The 23,333-nt window shown below is 37.3% G+C and overlaps 1 protein-coding gene and 1 pseudogene across 1 annotated transcript in view; one reads left to right on the top strand and one right to left on the bottom strand.

The window, feature by feature from the left end:
* Positions 1-23,333, bottom strand: part of NRCAM (neuronal cell adhesion molecule) — a 233,960-nt gene that overhangs the window by 155,517 nt on the left and 55,110 nt on the right. The window lies entirely within an intron of this gene.
* Positions 17,054-18,652, top strand: LOC102435908 (annotated as a pseudogene).

Genomic DNA, 23,333 nt, shown 5'->3' with positions numbered 1-23,333 from the left:
AAAGACAAGGGGCTGGCTGGTTGGCTGCCAAATAGGAAAAAGTAATTTTGAGAATGCTTGGGCGAGTTCAGATTTAACTATTTTAATCTCTCTCCCATCCTTTAGATTCAGGAAGTGCTTAGCTACTTATCTCACACAGAAGTCTCCAAAGATCCTGGCAGGATTTTGTTCCTTCAAAGCTAATAAAAAATCGATAAAATATATATTTTAAAAAAAAATGCTCTTTCCTGGTTTTCGGATTTATTTTTTTCCTCCAGCCAGAGCACAGAAATCTTAGTATTGCTATAAACTGACTGCAGCGTCCTCCGATACCTCAAATTCCATTCCTGGGAAAGATCCCTGCTCACACATGTGGCTGTGCATGATTCAACATCCCTCCATTAATGGTCCCCGGTCTCCCTTTGTTGCTTAACTCTTTTCCCCTCTTTCCATTTTCCACAAGCAGCAGAAAGGGTTATCATTGATGGGGATTAGTATCTGGAACAAAAGCATATTTTCAATTACCTATCCTAATCAAAACACTAATTCTGAAATTGCCTCTCGTTTACTTGATTTGAAATGACTTCACACACAAATGGAACCCCATAGACCCATTTTGTTCTGGTCTGTATGAATTGCTTGCAGTCCGCGACCCCTGCTTCATCCAAATGATCTCTCTCCAGTTGAAGGTTTTGCTGACCTTATTTTCTATAGTTAATTACTCATATTTAAAGGGTTGTATAATACTATCCAACTCATTTACATAAGCGGGCAATCCACCCTCCAAGTGCCGGTTTCCGGCTGTCTAATCCAATTTGAAGCTTTTTGTGGTGGGGCGTCTGTCATTTGGTATGTTTGTATCCGCTTGTATGTTTCCAGAAGAATGGATGCAGTGTTTACAAAAATATAATAATGAAAAGCATAGAAGGCTTTTAAAAAGATGCAAACTAGAGAGATTGGCTGATTTAAAATTATCTGTAGGAATTAACAGCTAAAACTATTAGCCTTTCAACAATATTATGTTTATTAAATCCTGGGTTTTGATTGCAAATGTGTTAGAAGTTATAAGATTTTCCTGATTTGCGTTCCCTATCCTCACTATTGTGCTATCCAATCACACAATTTTCCAGACGGATCCTTCTAAGGTCCACTAGAAGCTTAAACATGTTTGAAAGGATATTACATGAGGAAACCCAACCTGTGATGCTATGCACACCCACTAAACTTAAGCTCTCTCATCACCTTACTATATCTTAAAAATTTTTCCAGCTACATTGAAAATCCAAGTAAAGAATTGAACATAGAATCATTTTTACCCAAAAAACAATAGTTTTCATATCTCTTAAATAACTACAAATAATTACAAACAGTTAAATAGATTCTTTTCTAAATTAAGATAAGATTTTAGTTATAGTAACTAAATAAGATATAAAATTCCTAAGATGGGCTTTTCAGATAAGTTATAGTGTGGTCAACATATTTAATGTTCCCATAACTCATTTTTGCTGCTATGGAAAGTCATAGCACACAATGTTCTAAAGTGGCAGAGATTCAGGCCACTTAACAGTAAAATTCAAGGAATTATTCATACACTTTAGTACTCCTGAAATTTTGTTTCATGAAATACTAATTCTCTATATATTTATGAAATGACTAGTGTGTGAAATGTACCTTTTAAATGATGTTGTATTAATAGAAATTTTATAGTGGAAGAAGCCATAGAAATTATTTATCTTGCATTCCTCATTTTGTAGTTGAAAAAGCAAGGTAAGTACAATTTAGAAATCAGGGCATCGTTCTTGCTGCCTTTAATTATATGAAAGTCAAGGATAAAGAAAGGGGAGAAGCCAAGAAGAAAGGCTTGGTATTGACTCTATCCAGAGAGTGGGATCAGACTCAATCTATGCAAATTTCAGTGAAACAAACTAGCAGTATCTGATGAACTGGGGAAGAGAGATGTGGGTCCCCTGATAGATTTGACTGTTTATAAGGAAGAAAAAATTGGAATAAAGACTGAATTCAAATGGGAACTTGATTCTTTCACTGCTTATATTCTATAGGACATAAAAGGGGACTAGGATGAGAGTATCAATGTCTAGATTCAAGATTCAGCCATGAACCTTGGTGAGCTGTGTGACGCTGGCAAGTTACTCTACCTTACTAGGTAGAAGTTTCTTCAATTAATCAGTGAGGTGTTTGACTTGGTAATTATGAAAACTAAAACTAGCACAAAATTCCCAAAATACCATGGAAAGAGTTTTGTTTCAAAATAAGGAAAACTTGTCCAGCCGGTGTGGCTCAGTGATTGAGCATTGACCTATGAACCAGGAGGTCAATGCTCAACTGGCTGGTTTATCCTATTAGGCTGATTTTGAAAAATACACAAATAAACATTCCTTCCTCCCCCCTTCTACTCAGTTGTAAACAGAGGACAAAACACACTTGGTTTGATATCACCTCTTACAGTGATGGTGTTTTTCTCGCCAATATACATGAGGTTTGGGAAAAGGAAATGTCAAAAAGGCTGGTGTGGGAATATAGATAGTCTAACACCCAGAGTCAGGGGCAACTGAGCACCTGAAATGTGGTCTGTCTGCACCGAAATGTGCTGTATGAGGACATGTATACACTGAATTATAAAGAGTTGATATGGAAAACACAATGTGAGATATCTTACCAATTATTTAACATTCATTACATGTTGAAATAACATTTTAGACTTACTGGGTTAGATAAAACAAATTAATTTCACCTGTTTCTTTTTACTTTTCTAATGTGGCTATTAAAATTATTTTTAAATTACATATGTGCTCATTATATTTCAATTGTACTGTGCTACTCTAGAAATTTACAACATATTTTGAGGAAATATGACATTCATAAATAACATCACAGCTGCCAGGTACATGGTATAAGAGACTGGAGAGATACATTCTGTCTACTTAGTTAGGAAACAGCTCCAATCCCCCAAAGTCTGAGAAAGAAAATCCCAATAAAATAAGAGTCCTGGGTTCCATCTCAGATTCTAGAATGAAAACCATCCTCTGAGGATTCAATTGAAAAGGACCCTCTAAGGCTATAAATTCCTCAAATAACTTCAATCCTCACACCCTGCAAGCACTTCCCTTACGCAAAGAGGCCCAGGATATGTCTGAGGATTCCCTTTAGCCAGAAACTTGCTTGTGAGGATAGAGCCTAACAGGAAGTTTTGAGCTGCTTCCAAAAATGCGAGGAATCCAAGACTGGATGCACAAGGCGCTCTCCTTGGTACTGAGACCTTTGCTGTCTTGGCTCTCTGTGCCTGCCAGCTGAGCCCCTCTACGTTGGTCCTACCTTATTTGCTCTGCCTGAACACCCCCAACCCTAACCCCTGTTCATATCTCAATAATCACACTCACTATGTTCTACAGGGTATATTTCTGCATTCATCTCTCCCACAGGACTGAGCTCCTTGAGACTAGGAGCATTCATCTTTGTACACTAAGTAGAGAAGTTGGTATGAAGTAGGCACTCAATGACTAAACTCCTGGCTCATACGTGTAACTATACTATTTTATAATCTTCTATATCTCTGCTGCTGAGCTGCACCAACTATAGGAAAGGACTTAAAGAAAAAAAGGCGATGTAATTTTTTTGGTAGGCAGAGATGGGGTGTGTGTGTGTGTGTGTGTGTGTGTGTGTGTGTGTGTGTGACACAATGTAAAATTCCAGAGTAGGGGAAGAGAAAGAGCAAAAATCCAAAGGGGTAGCAAGAAGGTATGTTCATGACAAGCTCTGTTAAGCTAAGGTTGAGGGTTGTGAAGGAGGAGTGGGAGATAAGACTTATCTAGCAACTAAGGAGATTGTTGTCCTTAGGCAAGGAATTAAGAGCCTCAGAAGATTTCATTCAGGGGACTGACAGGATAAAAGGAGTATTTTAGGGAAAAGTGTACTGTGTGCTGGGAGAGGGTCAAAGAAAAAAACAGCAATAAGAATCTACTGGGGTAATGAATGAGGGGAAAAGGCACCTTGGGCTTGATTTTGTGGGCAGGGTTTACAGAAATTTAGAACTGGGAAGAAAAGTCTTTAGGGGCAGCCAAGGAGTAGATCTGATGGGAGCGCTTTGTTGGCAAAAGGGCATTTGGGAAAGTTATGTCATGTGATAGGCAAAAATCCTGAGGCCCCAAAACCTAAGTACAATCTACATTATTTTTTTCAGAAACTTCACAATTGGGCTGATAAATAATTGAATGTTACTTTATGACCTAGAGACCTGCCAAGGTTTTAGGTTGGTTGTATTTTATTTTTATTATTGCTCTGAGCCTCTTGGGGCAAGAGGGGGTTTTATAGAACATGAGAAGAGGCCACACAAAAACAGGGCAGGATAGGCTGGGCAGGTGGTCATTTCCTTATTTTCTAGGGTAAGGTGAGTGAGCTACACCGAGTTGGAGGATTGTGACTGATGTTCGTTACGTGTCTTTGACAGGTGTTTTTCCGTAAGAGCATGCTGACTTGGGCTTAGATTTGACTGAGGCAGCCTCCATTTTGGGGGTCCCTATGCAAGAGACCTTATCAGTAGCATCTTTCTTTTCATGGTATTACATAAAACAGATTGCTTGTCAGTTACTTGTTGGTTGGGATTCCCAATAGAATACATGCTACCTGCAGAAGTGTGTCTGTTTTGCTTTTCATTCTCCACCCTCCACTGTATTCCTGGCATACCGAAAAGTGCCTCACACAGAATTGATGCTTTACTGAAACGCTGCATCAAGTGTGGCATTGAGGGGACAGTATCGCCTCCCTTCAAGAGCCACAACTCATCCCCAGGGGAATGGAACATCAAGGTCCCTTCAGGGGTAGACTAGGATCATCACTGGACTGTGGAGGACCAAGAGGCAATGCTGGTAGCTGCAAGAAGGTACAGACTTATTGGATTGGTTAGAGCAGTGGTTCTCAACCTTCTGGCCCTTTAAATACAGTTCCTCATGTTGTGACCCAACCATAAAATTATTTTCGTTGCTACTTCATAACTGTAATGTTGCTACTGTTACGAATCATAAAGTAAATATCTGATATGCAGGATGGTCTTAGGTGACCCCCGTGAAAGGGTCGTTCGACCGCCAAAGGGGTCGCGACCCACAGGTTGAGAACTGCTGGGTTAGAGCAAGGCTCACTCCACGGAGAATTTTGGATACACTTCAGAACTGGAATGCTCATATTTGTGTCACTTTAGTTTTTTACAAAGTGGTCACCCTGTGGAGGGAGATACTGAACTTCCTGCTTAACCAATCAATGAAAGACTTACTTTATAGAGATGAATCAGAAATTGCACTCAAGATTGCAGAGCAGGTCATACTTTTTGTTTTTTAATCAGCCAGTTGAGGTTATTTTTGGGACAAGATGGCATCTAAGTTTAACAAAAGAAAATATTTGTCTTTTTGTATTTCCAGCGCAAACACTGGAGTGTAATTACTGGGTTGTATAGACCTATTAGTCATCCATAGGGAGGCCCTAACAGACAATGTCACATAAAGTGGAGACAGCTGTGCTGCAGCCCTGAGAGTGCCTCAGGGCCTCCGGGACCCCTCTCAAAGCAGAGATTAAAAGACCACTCACTCCCTGGCTGTGGAGTCATTAGTGCTTGAATGGCACCAATAATAAAGCCACCATTACATGAATTACTGTTATTATTTGTAAGAATGGTCTATCCTCTAAGATTTGATCTGAGACCATGTCTTTCTACACAGATCATCAAAAGCCTTGCAAATTTAGATTGCCAAACACTCAAATTTGTGAATTTTGCTAACTTAGAATGCAAGATGTTGCATCCTGTTATCAAACCCCTGGAGTCCAACAGTCCATTAAAATAACGAGAATTGTAATGTTTCCCCTGTAATATTAAGAGCATCTTAATTACTTAATCTCCAGTAAGTGACACACATATAAATTTTATGCATAATCCAATCAAAGAGGTACTGAAAGGTGCTCTGTGTTAAAGTCAAAAAGAATTTTCCTTCAAAGGTGGTACTGGTCGGGCAGTATCAGAACTACTGAAGAAAGTAAATACAGCATATCAGGTTTGCCTGAATGTCAGAATGGCTGCTCTGCCTGTGATATATGTTTTCATACTTAAAGTTTTATGGAGGAAATAAATTTTTATGTGACATTTTCAGGAATTACTATAAAAAATTACCACATATAGAAATAATTTTATATATTTTGTAGAAATTTAATGACAATGTTTTACTTGACAGGTGCTAACAGTAAATACGATTCACATTCACAATGCTTAGCTAGGGTAATGGTAATTAATGATGCACATGTTTACCTTACATGTGTTTTCTTTTAGTAAAAAAAAATGTACTTTACATACTATGCAATGGCTTCATATTATAAAAACAATCACTGAAACTAAAAAGAGAAAATTGATTTGTCAAAAATATAGCTACTTATATTTTATATTTATTTTTAACGAAAGTTAAATAAAGTTTACTTATTTATGCAAATTAAAAATATTTTGGCTCATCAGAAGAGAAGAAAGCAACGAGGCTCAGAATATAATCCAAAGATTGAGCATAATGGTAACAATTTTTATTAATGATCAACTCTTGTTTCTCCTTGGGAAAATATCTGTTCCTCCTGCCCGGCCTGCATGGCTCGTGGTGGAGCCTTGACTTATGATCCAGGAGGTCAGGGCACATGCCTGGGTTGTAGGCTCCATCCCCAGTAGGGGGCGTGCCGGAGGCAACCAATCAATAATTCTCATCATTGATGTTTCTAGCTCTTTCTCCCTCTCCCTTCCTCTCTGAGATAACAAATAAAAATTTAAAAAAGAAAAAGAAAATATCTGTTCCTCCCTTAGATATTATGATTTCAGTAAAAAGGATGGCCCCAAAAGTAGGAGGCATCCTGAACTGTTCTCTTTTGCCACACCCATTCCTCTATAGTAGCCACAAATAACTATAAAATGCAAGCTTAAAAAAACCCACCATTCACCTATGCAGCTAATCTACCAGCAAATCCCACTGATTATATTTCCGAAATATATTCCAAGTCCACCCGTTTCTCACCAAATCTGCTGTTACCACCTTAGTCCCAGCCATTATCTTTAGTTACTTGCACTGAAGATTGTAACAGCCTCTACTTTCGCCTCCTACTGTCTAGTTTATTCTCCACAGAGCACCCAAGTGATCTCTTTAAAATATAAACCACGTCATGTCATGCCCATTCTGGAAATCCTTCACTGGTTTTCCATTTTCTTTTGTATGCTTTTATTATCTATCCCTTGCTACCAGAACATAAATTTATTGAAAACAAGCACTTCTTGTCTTATTTTCTGCTATATCCTCAATTCATAGAACACATGGTAGGTGTGCAATAATTGTTTGTTGAAAAAAATAAAATGAATTTAATAAATGATTTACCATGTGCAAAGCACTTCAGGTGCATTTTTGCTTTTAATCTCTAACAAGACATGAGATAGGGACTACTATGATCTCCAGGTTACGGAGGAACATTGGGTTTATAAACTAGTAAATGACAGAGTTGGAAAACCACTCCACTTAACTCTGTTTTCAAGATCTCTGTGAGATGCACAGAGGTATTCCTAGGTATCTCATCTTTCCAATGTGTGCTATTAGATTGGTCATTTAGTGTTTTAAGTTTTCCCAGGAGGAAAAAGTATAATGTACACATCCTTCCCTAAGTTTTATACAAACCAGAGAGTCCTTGAAAATAAAATAGAGAATCAGGAGCCACAAGTTACTTTAGACAGCTTTCAAAGTCTAGTTCCCAATTCCATTAAACATTGCTGAATAAAATATCCAACAATGCATAAAAACATATAGATATAAAATAGATTCTTCGAGGAATATATAAATAGCTCAACATTAGAAAATATATTAAAGCAATATTTTGATATAAATATTAAAGGAGAAAAACTATATGCTCATCTCATTAGCTACAGAAAAATATTCAATCAAATTCAACACTCATTTATATAACTGGAAATATAAGAAACTTCTTTAGCCTGATAAGAGAAATTTATCAAAAACCTACAGGAAACATCACAGCTTATAGTGACATATTAGTTGCACTGCCTTTAAAAATAAAAAAGAGGATAAGGATGGTCATTATTACTACTTCTCCTCCACAGTGTACTAGAAATTCTTGTCAGAATAGTCAGGTAAGAAAAAGGAATGAAAGATAGAAATAATGGAAATAAAGACACAAAACCAGTAATATTTTACAGACAGTATGATTTCCTGCAAAGCAGACTCTTGAGAACCTATATACATGTGACAAAATTCATAAAGATTTCAGCAATTTTGTTGGCTAAAAGACCAACACTGAAAAAAGCATTTTTATTTCAGAATGCCAGCAACAAACAGTTTTTAAATGTAAATTAAAATAGTATAAGACTATAAAAGATACCAGGAAAAAACATAATGAAAGATGTGTAAGACCATTGCATAGAAAGTATAAAACAACCTTTAAGAATTTTTAAAGAACTCTATTCATTAATAGGAAGCTTTATTATCTTAAATAAATCATTTCCAAATTAATTAATAAATTCAGTACAATTCCAAAATCCCATGTAATGTTTTATGAAACTTGGCAAGCTGATTCTAAAATGCATAATGAAGAACCAAAAGGACAATGCATTTCTAAATGTGCAAATATGATGTAAAAGTCAAGAAAAGATCCAAAAGAACAAATACAAATCTGATAATGGTTATTACCTCTCGGGAGGAAGGAGCGTTAAGTTTAAAGAGGATGAGGGAAACAGAGATATTTCTAGGTATCTCATCTATGTGACTAAGAATTACATTTTTTTAAATAGTAAGAACATATTTACTTATCCCCTGAGTAAACTATATACATAAAAGGCTAATATGCAAAGTGCCCCCTTGAGAGTTCGACCAGGAGACCAGTAGTTTGATCGCTCGCTATGATATGCACTGACCACCAGGGTGTGGCATGGAACAAAGGAAGGTCCCAGTCTGCAGCAGGCAGCTGGGGAAGGAAGGCCCTGGCTGGCAGCTGGAAGGCCCTGATTGGCCCTGATTGTTGGCCAGGCCTAGGGACCCTACCCGTGCACCAATTTCATGCACCGGGCCTCTTGTATCTTTATATATAAAAGCCTAAGTGACTGAACAACCAGTCGACCAATTGCTATGATGCACACTGACCACCAGGGAGCAGACGCTCAACGCAGGAGCTGCCCCGTGGTGGTCAGTGCGTTCCTACAGCCAACCTCCCCTGGTTGACCAACCTACCATGGCCCCTCTCCCCAGCCGGCCAGCCCTCCCTATCGTCCCCCATGCAGGGAGGGGGGTCCTGGCCAACCTCCCACAGTCCTATCCCCGGCCAGCCGGCCAACCTCCTGCAGTCCCTCCCCTAAGCTGGCCACCCCCCCCACCATTGGCCCCAATTGCTGGCCAGGCCGAGGGACCCCACCAGGCCTCTAGTATATAATATATAATATAATTAGCCATACTACAGGAATGGAGGGGCTCATTCTTCTCTCTCTTGCTGTCAGTAAATGCACCTCCTCTATTGATTAAAGCAGATACAAGTATTCTGAGATTTTGAACAAACATTCAAATTTCTCTAGTCCCCCCCCTCCCCTCCCCCCCCCCCCGGCCCCTGCTAATGTGGCCTATTTGGGAAGGGAAAAATGAGGCTAAAACATTATTCCTTTTGCTATCAAAAATGAGGCTAAAACATTATTCCTTTTGCTATCAAGGTCCTCCTGACCCATGAAAAGAATAGGTATGCCAGGGAATGGTGGAAAGCCATAAAGAACTGGCTTGTCTTGACAGATTGTATGTAAAATCTCAGGAAAAAATATAGATTAAATCTTTATAAGCTCATGATGAAAGTCATAAATACTCCTTTTCCTGCCAAATATTCTTTGGCTACTCTTTCTTTTTAAGGACTTAAAAGCTTCCCACCACCTTTCCTGGATTCCTCCATAAAATAAATTTTAATTGATTTTAGGGGGGGGGAGAGAAACATCGATGTGGGAGAGAAACATTAACTGGTTGCCTCTCTCATGCATCAAACACGCAACCTGGGTATATGCCTTGACCAGGAATCGAAAAGGTGAACTGAGCCACACTGGCCAGGGTCATGAAATACAGTTTTAAAGGGGGAAGAGGAAGATGTTGGCTTTGGTTTGTTAAGTTTCGTATGGAAGGTTTGCCAGTGTCAGGTGATGTTGCGTTCCCACTCACATACAGATTCCCAGGACCCATGATGCACCAGCCCCTCCTGAAAGCTTGCATCTCTTGAGCCTGAGCCAGGCTTTCATGTCCAATGACTGTATAACCACCAGATCTTTGCTTGCTTCAGCGTCAGCAAACTCCCTGAGCATTGTAAATCACCGCCTCTTGTCAAGGGGAGCTTGTTTGCCCTATTAGCAAAACCAACTAAGTGTCACCTCTGGGCCCATCAATGTGCCAGATGCCTTGGTTGGGAATTACTGCCTGAGGACAAAGTCTGAAGGCACTGCCAGGATGAGGACATCATAACCCCTAGGAGCTAGAGGATTATAATGGAGAAAATGACTGCACAAAACTGTTTAAAAATCATTCCAGGAGCTGTCATGTTTTCCATATTTGCATGGATACATTTATACACTCAGGACTTGGCTAAGAGCTACCAACATTTTATTTATCTTTTGTCATATTTCATCTCATTCATTATACCTGACAAGTAGGACGCAGGGTATGTTAGAGGTTTTGAAAGATGCTGAGATGGCTACTCCTTCCCAATATTCACCACTGTCCATCCCTTCCAATTAGCTCATCCATCCATCTTTCTATCAGTCCATCTCCATCTATTCAATAAATGTTTTTCTAGGTCCTGTGGATTATAGAAATGAGGCAAATGTAAGTCTTGCCTTTCATGGAACTTATGGGCTGAAGTAGGAATAGGATGTTCATAAACAGTATCAGGCATCTATAAGCATAGCAATATAAATAATTACACTAAAATCAAGGAAAAGTCAAGAATGCCATAAGAGAAATACAAAATGCTATGAGGGTAGGTGTTTAGAAAAGGGATGGCTTTTGACATGGAATTTGAGGAAAGATAATTTTGCCAATGGTGATTGCAATGAGCTATTGCACGACATTCATTACTGAGGGTAAAGTGAGAGCAAAGACACAAAAGTGGAAAAACACAGTGCATGTGAAGAAGAGAGACAATTCTATTTTGCTGGGTCACAGGGCCTGAAAGAGAAACTTGGAAAATTAGGTAGACATCGTATTTTCAAAGACCCTAAATGAAAAATGAAGGTGTTTGAGCTAAAGGCAATGGGGAATCATTAAAAGTTTATATTTTATCTTTTACTTTAGAAAAATTGAAGTATATAATTCTATACAGAAAATGCACAGATCTTCACTGTCCAGTTCAATGAGTTGTGACAAAAGTCTAGACCCATGTAACACGTAACCCAATTACCCTAGAAAATTCCCTCTTGTCTCATTCAAATTTATTCCCTTCCTATCCTCCCAGTGGCAACCAATGTTTTTAATTTTACTCCCATTGATTAGCTTTGCCTTGTCTTGGACTTCATGAAAATGCAGTCATTCAGTAGGTTCTCTTTTGTGTGTGCCTTCTTAACTCAACATAATGTTTCTGAGATTCATCCATGTCTCAAAACCTTTTTAAACAGGAAAAATAATATGATCATAACTATACTTTGGATAATTAATCTTGCCCTAATGTATAGAATTTTCTGAATATAGGGAAATCATTTTAGCAGCATATTTGAGGGAAGTGGGATCTATAGAAATGTATGAAGAAATTGAATTAAAACGATATTGGGGTAAGTGGAGGGCTACAGACTTTCCACTAATTAGAGAAGGAAAAGTGGGGAAGAAAAAAAAAGCCAAATATCACTATAAACAAATCCTCCCTGGGTAAAATCACTGCAAGGCCCAGATTTAATCAGCTGATATTTCCAATAGGATTAATTAACAGCTAGTTGATTGGTCCACAGAAAGGGGCCCAAGTAAGTCATTGGGAAGAAAGGGCAGGAGCAAATATACATTAACGCTGCATGGAAGGGTAAAAAAGAAGAAAACAATTAAAATATAAATTTCAAAGATTAAAATATTTGTAAATCTCACATGGAAATGCAAGGGATATAGAATAGCCAAAACAATTGTTGAAAGGCAGAACAAAGGTGAGTAACTCATATAGCTGATTTCAAAACGTATTACCAAGTTGCATTAATTAAAACAGTGATACTAGCATGAAGATAGACATATAGATTGATGAAACAGAACTGAGAGTCCAGAAACAAACCCTTACATTTATGATCAATTGACTTTTGACAAGGGTACCGGAACAATTCCGCGGGGGAAAGAATAGCCTTTTTAACAAATGGTGCTGGGGTAAGTGAACACATGCATTGCAAAAGAATGAAGCTGGACTCCTACTTCAAGCCATATACAAAAATTAATTCAAAATGGATAACACACCTAAGAGCTAAAACTATAAGACTATTAGGATAAAATATAGATTAGAAAATACTTTCTTAGATATGATCCCAAAAATACAAGTGACAAAAGTAAAACAATTGGAGTTCATCAATAGTAAAAATGTTTGTGTTTCAAAGGACAAAATCAAAAAGTGAAAGACTCACACAATAGGAAAAAATATTTGTAAATCATATATCTGACAAGGGCATTACATACGAGAATATATAAGTAACTGTTACAACTTAACAATAAAAAGACAAATAACCCAATCTTAAAATGAGCAAAAGATCTGACCAGGCACCTCACCAAAGAAAACATACAGATATAAAGTAGACATAAAAAATGTTCAACATTATTTGTTGCTGGAGAATTGCAAATTATAACTATAATAAGATGCTATATACACCTATTAGCATAACTGAAATCCAAAACGTTGATAGTACCAAATGCTGGTGAAGATGCAGAGCAACAAAGACTCTCACTCGTTGCTAATGAGAATGCAAAATGACAAGTTTGGCAGGTTTTTACAAAGCTAAACATAGTCTTACCATGTGATTCAGCAATCATGCTGCTAGGTATTATGCAATTGAGCTGAAAACTTATGCCAACATAAAAACCTGCATACAGATGTTTATAGCAGATGTATTCATAATCATCAAAAACTGGAAGCAATCAAGGTATCCTTCAATATCACTAGATAAGCAAATCCTATACAATAGAATAGCATTTAGTGATAAAAAGAAATAAACTATTAAGCTATGAAAAGGGATGAATTTAAAATGCATATTGCTAAGTGAAAGAAGCCAGTGTGAAGAGGCTACCTACATTGCAATTGTATGACATTCTCTAAAGGCAAAACTAGAGAGACAAAAAGATCAATAGATGCCAAGGGTTTGAGAAGAAGCAAAAGGGTTGAATAAGTAAAACACAAGAACTTTTTTAGGTTAGTAAAGCTATTTTCTATGATACTGTAATTGTAGTTAGCATACATGACATTATTCATTTGTCAAAACCCACTGAACTTTATTTTATAAAGAGTGAATCTTAACGTATGCAAATTTTAAAAAATCATTTAGGAAGTCAGGTGAATTCTAGAATGAAATGCAGAATATGACAAAACAATATAACGGCATTACAAATGTGTAAAACAACCTCATTGACGTGGGAGCAGAAAAAGGGTGCTAAGCTAAATTGACTTTGGGAACAAGTGGCGCCTATCAAACTAAAGGCAAAAGAAACTGTACATTAGTACTATACTATTGAGAAAGTTATCTCTGATATATATATGACTTAGACAATTAAGTAAATGGATAGTTGATAGAAGCCATAGGTGTAAGTTTACAGATAAGCAAGGAGAAGAGAATAGAGTGATCTGTGGTAATGGATTAGAGTGGGAGACATTAGTATGAACTCATGTTTAGCTTAATATAGATACAGATGGTTACATATTCCTCTATGTACAGGAATATGTGTATAAAACAGGTTATTATATGTGCTATATACTTCCTTGCTCTGTCAGGCCTAGAAGCAAGGACACCCTACTAGCAATGAGCACACCTCGTGACCACAGCTTGGTTTCTAATGTCATTTTCTAATAAAAGGGACCAGTACTCCTTGGGAAATGGCTGATGCTAGGACTGGGGAAGGAAATATATAAGATGAGCCTGGAGGACCTAGTGGTGCCAGAAAGGAAGGAAGTGGTTATAAAAAGCCACCATGATAGACCTATCTCAAAGGGACACAGGAACCAAATATAAGAGTTCCCAATAGCCCAAACTGGAATAAGATAAAGTATTATTAGATTATAACCCAAAGTGTGAAATAAATATCACATACCAATATAAATAAATAATTGAAAATTTTTTGAATGAATAGAAAGAGACAAATCTCTTTGCAGAAGGATTCCAATTAATTTATGAAGGTGCTCCACTCTCGAGGAGATGGAGCCTATCTCCCTACTTCTTAACGATGAGCTGCTCATAGTGGCTATTAGACTATGGAAAGGGTGCGGGAAGAGTGACTTTATAATGGAGAAACCTGGCAAACACTACCACATCAGGTGTTCAAGGCCAACATCAACATATTAGACATGTTGATAGTATGTACCCTTGATATATTATGAAAATCATAGTATAGCACTGTGATCTTCAACCCAAAAAACCGTAACTCCAGTCTAATCGTGGGAAAAACATCCAAAATATTCCAGAAGAATGGCATTTAATAAAATTTCTGACCAGTACTCCTCAAAACTGTTAAAATCATTAAAAACAAGAAAAGTTTAAGAAACTGTCACAGTAAAGAGGAGCCTAAAGAGATATGACGACTACATGTGGTATGATATCCAAGATGAGATCCTGGAACAGAAAGGCAACATCAGGGAAAAATCCAAAAAAACCTAAATAAGTATAAAGTCAATAATAGTGCATCAATATTGGCTCATTAATTGTACCTTGAGTACCATACTTATGTGAGATGTTAATAATAGGGAAACTGGTTGTGGTGTTTAAGGGAATTCTCTGCACAATCTGAGCAATTTTTCTGTAAATCTAAAACTGTTTAAATGAATAAAAACTTTTTAAGTGGGCAAAGGATTTGAATAGACATTTTTCCAAAAACTTTACACAAATGGCAATGAGCACATGAAAAGATGCTCAACATCATTAGTCATTAGGGAAATGCAAATCAAAATCGCAGTGAGACAGCACTTCACATCTGCTTAGGATGGCTATAATAACAAAGACAGGCAATAACAAGTGTTGATGAGGAAGTGGACATTAGAATCATCATACATTGCTGGTTGAACTGTAAAATAATGAGGCCACTTTGATACAGAGTTTGGCTGTTCTTCAAAATGTTAAACATAAAATAACCATGTGATCCAGAAATTCCCCTCCTAGGTAAAGACCGAGAGAATTAAAAATACATATCCACACAAAAACCTGCCCACAAATGTTCAGAGGAACATTATTCAAATCATAGCTAAAATGTGAAACCAACCCAAATATCCATCAACCAATGAATGAATAAACATTGTGTGGTGATCCACACAATGGCATATTATTTAGTCACGTAGTTAACACATGTTACAACATGAATGAGCCTTGAAAACATTATGCTAAGTGAAAGAAGCCAGTCCCTGGCTCACCCTGAGCTAAAAGCAGTAACTATGTACCTCTCAGTGCTTATGGTGCTGGAGGGGTGGGGAACGTCCGGCCCGCGGGCCATATAAAGCCCATGAAGTCATTTGGTCTGGCCTTGCCAAGCATTAGGGGTGAGTTAATTAACTGTTTGACCAAATATAGCAGGCTAATTTTTAAGTTCATAATTTTGTATGGCCCTTGAATGATGTTATAAATATCCAAATGGCCCTTAATAGAAAAGAGGTTCCCCACCCCTGGAATCTGTGAAGAGACCCTACACATACTGCCCTTGTGTCTGCCTGAAAACTTACCATCTGACATATATTATTTTATGTAATCCTCATAATCAAGTCAAGAAGCAGGTATTATTAACTACATTTTAAAGATTTAAAGATTATTTGCATTTTAAAGAACTGTGGCAAACGTTAGATTTAAAATTAGGTTGACTCATTCAACGGCCAGCTCTAGACCATTACATTTCCCGGTACCTCAACCTCTCAAATGTTAGATTTCTCAGCACTGTCCTACTTATCTCATAGAGTTGTCTTTAGGATCAAATTGGATAATATAAAAATGCTTTTTAGCTTATGAATTATTAATTTATTCTTCTTTTTTGTACTCAGACAAATACATATTCAGAATGAAAATCAAACAGCTAAATCATACAAATAGCATTTTCTCAGTTATAGAAACGAAAGGCCTGAATACTGAAGCTGTGGATAAAAGAGTGCTACAAAAATTATAATCGTTTCAAATTTAAATATCTCATTTTCCCAATTCAGAGATGATTTAATTTTCTTTCGTGAAAACATACTTTCTTTGGTTATTTGCGGGGTGTTTTTTAGGGGAGGGGATAAAATTGTTGGATGTTTAAATAATGTACAAAGATTTTAAGCATATACATATCAGATTCAGGATTTTGTCTAATTTTCTGGTTACTAAAAGAATAGACAGAGTTATATTTTAGATAATTTACATATAAGTTTTATAACCTTGCCTTTAAGTCACTAATATAAATGTGTTGCAAAATCACATATTCTGAATATCTGCTTATTTTTGAAAGTTATATATGAATACATATGCTTTCTAAACCAAGTTTTGCCAGTGCCACACTCAGATAATCTGAATTTAAATCTTAGCTCTACCTCTTTGGTCAAGTTACTTTTAAAGTTACTTATTACTCTCCGAGTTTTAGTTTCCTAAAACTAAATAGCTGGATTTAACTAAACAGTTACAGAGCTGGAATTCAAACACGACCTGTCTGACTCAGTTCATTGGATCACACCAAACTAAACCATAAAGACCCTCTGTTGTCTTAGCATGAAGCCTGGGAGATCACTAAGTAAACCTTGGTCAAGAGGCTAAAGATTTCACTATTCGAGATCAAAATGCGTTATCTTCCATAGCATTTTTATGCTGGGGAACAACTGTATCCAAAGATAAGTAAGAAGGAACTGTTGAGACAGACGACAGGCCGGAGCGACAGCAGGCGAGCAAGATGGCGCAGACTCAGGGCACCCGGAGGAAAGTATGTTACTACTACGACAATGGGGATGTTGGAAATTACTATTATGGACAAGGCCACCCAATGAAACCTCACCGAATCCACATGACTCACAATTTGCTACGTAACTATGGTCTCTACCGAAAAATGAAAATCTATCGTCCTCACAAAGCCAATACTGAGGAGATGACCAAGTCTCACAGCGATGATTGCATGAAATTCTTGCGCTCCATCCGCCCAGATAACATGTCTGAATACAGCAAGCAGATGCAGAGATTCAACGTTGGTGAAGACTGTCCGGTATCTGATGGCCTGTTTGAGTTCTGTCAGTTATCTACTGGTGGCTCTGTGGCAAGTGCTGTGAAACTTAATAAGCAGCAGACTGACATCGCTGTGAATTGGGCTGGGGGCCTGCACCATGCAAAGAAGTCTGAGGCATCTGGCTTCTGTTACGTCAACGATATCGTCTTGGCCATCCTGGAACTGCTAAAGTATCACCAGAGGGTGCTGTATATTGACATTGATATTCACCATGGCGATGGCGTGGAAGAGGCCTTCTATACCACAGACCGGGTCATGACTGTATCCTTTCATAAATATGGAGAGTACTTCCCAGGAACTGCGGATCTACGGGATATTGGGGCTGGCAAAGGCAAGTATTATGCTGTTAACTACCCGCTTCGAGATGGGATTGATGACAAGTCCTATGAGGCCATTTTCAAGCCGGTCATAACCAAAGTGATGGTGATGTTTCAACCCAGTGCAGTCGTCTTACAGTGTTGCTCTGACTCCCTGTCTGGGGATCGGTTAGGTTGCTTCAATCTGACCATCAAAGGGCATGCCAAGTGTGTGGAATTTGTGAAGAGCTTTAACCTGCCTATGCTCATGCTGGCAGGAGGTGGCTACACCATTCGTCATGTTGCCCGATGCTGGAGATATGAAACACCTGTCGCCCTGGACACAGAGATCCCTAATGAGCTTCCATACAACGACTACTTTGAATACTTTGGGCCAGATTTCAAACTTCACATCAGTCCTTCCAATATGACTAACCAGAACACAAATGAGTACCTGGAGAAGATCAAACAGCGACTGTCTGAGAACCTGAGAATGCGGCCCCATGCACCTGGGGTCCAAATGCAGGCGATTCCTGAGGACGCCATTCCAGAGAGTGGGGATGAGGATGAGGAAGACCCTGACAAGCGCATTTCGATCTGTTCCTCTGACAAACGAACTGCCTGTGAGGAAGAGTTCTCCGACTCTGATGAGGAGGGAGAAGGTGGCCGCAAGAACTCTTCCAACTTCAAAAAAGCCAAGAGAGTCAAAACTGAGGATGAAAAAGAGAAAGACCCAGAAGAGAAGAAAGAAGTCACAGAAGAGGAGAAAAGCAAGGAGGACAAGCAAGAGGCCAAAGGGGTTAAAGAGGAGGTCAAATTGGCCTGAGCAGTCCTCTCCAGTTCTGGCTTCTTGCAAAGTGCCCCACCTTCCTCCTGTAACCCCTCAGATTTTATATTTCCTATTTCTGTGTATTTATATAAAAACATATTAAATATAAATATCCCCAGGGACTAGACAGGAACCAGGGCCATGAGCCCAGGGCACACGTGCTGGGCACGCTCTTATAATAGCTGCCCTGCCATCCTTCCCCAATTCTTAATTTTGAACCATAAAGGGTGCAGTTCTGGGTGGAAGGGATTCTATTCTCTTAAACATCCATAGAACAAAATTCCGAAATGCCAAATTCCTGCCTCGTGGCTTTGGAAAGATGCCCATATTGAGCATTCTAGGAATGGCTGGGTCTTCAGGAACTCCCTGTTCTTTACATTTAGATTGGTTCTGTTACATCTTCACACTGGCCCCAAGCGAGTTAAGAAACCCACACTCTCTGACCTCTCACCCCTCTCGCTCCCCCATTCTGCAGGTGGGAATTGGTAGTTTCCTTTTTGAGATGCTATTTTTGGGGACTGTGTGTGTGTGTGTGTGTGTGAATCTTTGTAATAAAATGGTACATTTCTATAAAAAAAAAGAGAAGGAACTGTTGAAATGATTTTGGTGACAGATATCATACACCTAATCTCAAATGTCAGAATAAAATTTACTCAATTCTATGGCAGAACTACTTTAACTAAATGGGAAGAGGAGTGAAAGTTCTGCCTCAACCAATGATGGGCATGGAAGTCACACAGACTGTGACACTGAAGATGTTGTAAAAAAGGTGCCTACTTGACTAGAATAAACCACTGTAAACACTATATCCATAAAGCAATTGTCTTGAAATACTACTCTGTTAAAATTCCAGGCTCATCTTTTTTACACATAATATTGGATAATTGTATTAGATAGAAATTATATATATAGCATTTTCATTTTGAATTTATACCCGATTTAAACTTTAAGAAGCTATTTGACTTATCGTGTGGCATCTTACAAAACATGGTTTTTAAGACTGATTATTTCCAAAATTAAAATCTGAGGTTCTATTTATAGGGTTCCTATAGCATGACTAAGGTGTATTTTGTTTTGTTTTGTTTTTCAAATGAATCCATTGTTTGCTCAGTAATATAATTATCTATACTGAAAGCCTATCTATATCTAGGCTTTGGCAATTTGCTGGAATTTTTCATATTTAATGTTTTTGCAAAGCATGATCTTGTTTCTAAAATCAACTTTCTTTTCTTATATATCTAAAGGAAATTCTAAACCAAGAACCGTGTGAAAGATCACATTTTTTAAGTGAAAATATTTTGAGGAGTTAAAAAAAGAGATCATACAAATATGAGGTGTCATATAAATATCCATTTATGAAAATGGTTGGGAAATAAGAAAATTTAGTTAAAAATATTTTATCTCTAAAAGTTAGCATATAAACCACACATTGCTTATCTATTAGTGTCAAGCAATTATATAAAAAAGACCCAAGCACTAAACGTATTGTACAGTTCAATTTTTTTTTCATGTTTTGAGAAGTAGTTCAGTATCTTATCATGCCTCAGTATCACTATTGTGCCCTTTAATCATCACTGAATATAGTATGAGGATGAAAATGCACTAATTATTTGAGCTTTGAGGTTGACTCTCTCTCAGATAGAGGGGGCTGGACAGAGCTGTTATTTTTATCACGTTCCTCACCAGGCTTTGATGCTCTGCCTAGATCCCACTGTGGTATATTTAGCACCAGCTCTTCCTGCAGCAGCCTAGGCCACATGGAATCGCGCTTTCACACCCGCTCACTTCTGCTGAATATATAATCTAAACATGGTTTCTGAAAGACTAATTTCTATGCATAGCAATAAGGGGGGAACATTTTTTAATTTACCAAATGAAGTTTAAGTCTTGTCAAAAGCCATCTGACTTGCTAAGTACACACACACACACAATATTTCTGAAATAAATTTTTTTAAAAAGTATCCATTGAAAAAGAGAAAAAAACCATTAAGAGAATAGATGAGCCGCATGTATTTTAAATCTCCCTCTCCAGATCACACGTATGTGTATGTTTGGTTTGCAACAACAGTAGCCCCGTAAATGTAACCAGACACATATTTCACTCCGATGTTGCTATGGAACCCTTTCCTAACTGAAAATTAAATTTCTCCATCTGTTTGCCTGACTTTGTATCACTGCGGTGCTGAGGGCCAGCTGACCTAACAAACATGCTGCTGAACAGATTCCTCAAACCAGAAACAAAACAAACACGAAGCAAAGCAAATACCATAAGAAACCATATAATTCTGAAAGATTCACTCTCCAGAAGTGTTGATAAAGCTGGTGGAACTTTAGGGATACACTCTCACACAGGCAACCTATGATACAAACCTCTCAACAGTACATTGAAGATGACCTGTTTAGGACAGTACAAAATTGTAATTGAGTCAATAAATCTATTGAATTGTCCTGTGATCAACTAAAAAAGGGGCATTTAACAGACAATTTGGTCCTGATTTGCATTGTACTTTAAATATTTTTTATTGTTGACAGTAGTACAGATACCTCCCATTTTCTCCCCCTTTACCCACCTCCTCCCAGGCCCTACTCACCCCCCACCCTCCAGGTCTTCACTACCCTGTTGCCCATGTCTATGGGTTATACATATATGTTATTTGGTTTATAATTCTTCTTGTTCCCCCAACCCCACATCGAGGTATGTCATTCCGTTCCATGCCTCCATGCCTTGTGCATTCATTGTACTTTACAAGTACCCAAAACATAAACCATATTAAAAATACTAAATGGATTCCATATATTTCCCCCTTTGTGAAGCCAAATTAAAGATTCTTCAATAAAACAGAAGATTGTCATGTAGACAATTAATATAATTTTAACTTTATTTTAATTGTTTAACTTACACATTTATAATGTAATTCATGTTAACAAGTTACAGAATTTTCAAAGGCTATAAGCATATTCCAATTAATTCTAATTATATAAGTAATTTTATACACGTAGGCTTATAATTACTAGTCTATATACTGATCTGCCCACAAACATAAATTTTGACACTAATTTGTAATTATTTTATTTTATTTTTCCATCACCATTTATCCCCTCTATGCCCTCTTCTACCTCCACCACCCCTCCACCCCCACCATCACCACCATTCTTGACTATTTACATTAGTACATTTATAAAAATATAGAATCAATTACTAATGATATTTTCTTGAAATTTTAAAAGTATAGTCTACTGAAAAGACTTTGAAAGCATTTTCCTTAAAAATATAAACAAAAATTGTAATTGATTTAATGAAATTTTGTTCCTGAAGAATTTGTTCCTGAAGAAATGTCAACAGATGTTATTAGCTCATTATGTTTCTCCTCTTCAAATATTTTTTGTTCCCAAGTAGTTCTTAGTTATTTATTCATATGATGTGTGTGTGTCTTCCCAAATTTTGGGTAATTTTACTATGGACAAGTTTCCTCCCCCTAGTAGACTAAGAATTCCTGAGAGCAAAACAATATTGTGCCCTACTTAAAATGTTTGTTGAAATGAATTATCCATCTTTGAATTCTCCCACATTAATTAACCTATTTTCTTATCATAAAATATGCTGCTGATTAGCTTTAACATGTAAACTCAAACTAAATTTTCCCTTTGCATCCCTAATGCTTTAGGTGTTTAGGAAACAAACAAAAAATTTAAAGGATATATAATGTTTCCAAGTGTTGAAGCTGACCTTTAGCATATATCGGAGAAAATGCTATCTGATAAGCAAAATATCAATCTTAACTGATAATTTTATAGTAATAAAAACTAAGATTTTTTTTAGGTTTATTAATAGACTAAGCAAAAAACAAAAACAAAAACTCATAGATACAGACAACATTACCAGAGGGAAAGGGGCTTGGGGAGAGGTAGAAGAGGTTAAAGGAGAAATAAATGGTGATGAAAGGAGACTTGACTTTGGATGGTGAACACACAATACAATCAACAGATGATGTATTACAAAATTGTACACTTGAAACCTATATAATTGTGTTAACCAATGTCACCCCAATAAACTAATAAAAATTTTAAAAGTAAAGAAAAAAATTTTTAATTAATATACTGGGCCTTACAAAAAAAAAGTCATCCCAGCTGTCTGAGAATATTGAGAAATAGAATCATTCATTCTGGTGGGACTTCTGATTTATTTTATAGACTTGGTGAAGAATCCAATCATATTTCTCTATATTTTTCTAAAATCAGAAAAAGTGCCCCAAAGATATGATATAATTATTTTCTAAAATCCAAAAGTGCCCCAAAGATATGATATAATTGATGCAAATAATTACTGGAAGGAAATAAATATAGTGCTAAAATCTTGGGAAAGGTCCAACCTTGAACCAATGTTTTCCAAAGTTCCTAGTTAAAGCTGTCCTAGACAATCTGGGCTTGGAGTACATTATTTTGTACTGGGAGGGCTTTTTTCCATCTCACTTGCTACGTCAAGTGTCTCAGAGCCCTCAGAAATAAAATCAGAGAGTAAGGCAACAGAATATGTTTTCACGTATGGCATACAGGTTCCCACAATTCTCCAGTCCCACTGTAAAATTATCATATCCAAAGATCATAGACATGAATAGCAAAAAATATATATTTTGATGAGAGTGAATAAGCAAAAATTGAGAAGGAAATTTTGTCAAAAATTTCTGGGACAATACATTAGTAATCATCATGTCACTTCTACACACATTAATAAAACCAAAACTTGTTCAATTAACTAAATATTTCACACACTATTTTCTTGTAACATCTCTA

Source organism: Myotis lucifugus, unplaced genomic scaffold (genome assembly GCF_000147115.1).
Source record: "Myotis lucifugus unplaced genomic scaffold, Myoluc2.0 scaffold_18, whole genome shotgun sequence".
In the NCBI taxonomy this organism is placed as follows: domain Eukaryota; kingdom Metazoa; phylum Chordata; class Mammalia; order Chiroptera; family Vespertilionidae; genus Myotis; species Myotis lucifugus.
The sequence above is the reverse complement of the archived record's forward strand: the minus strand, read 5'-3'. Positions and strand labels throughout refer to the sequence as shown.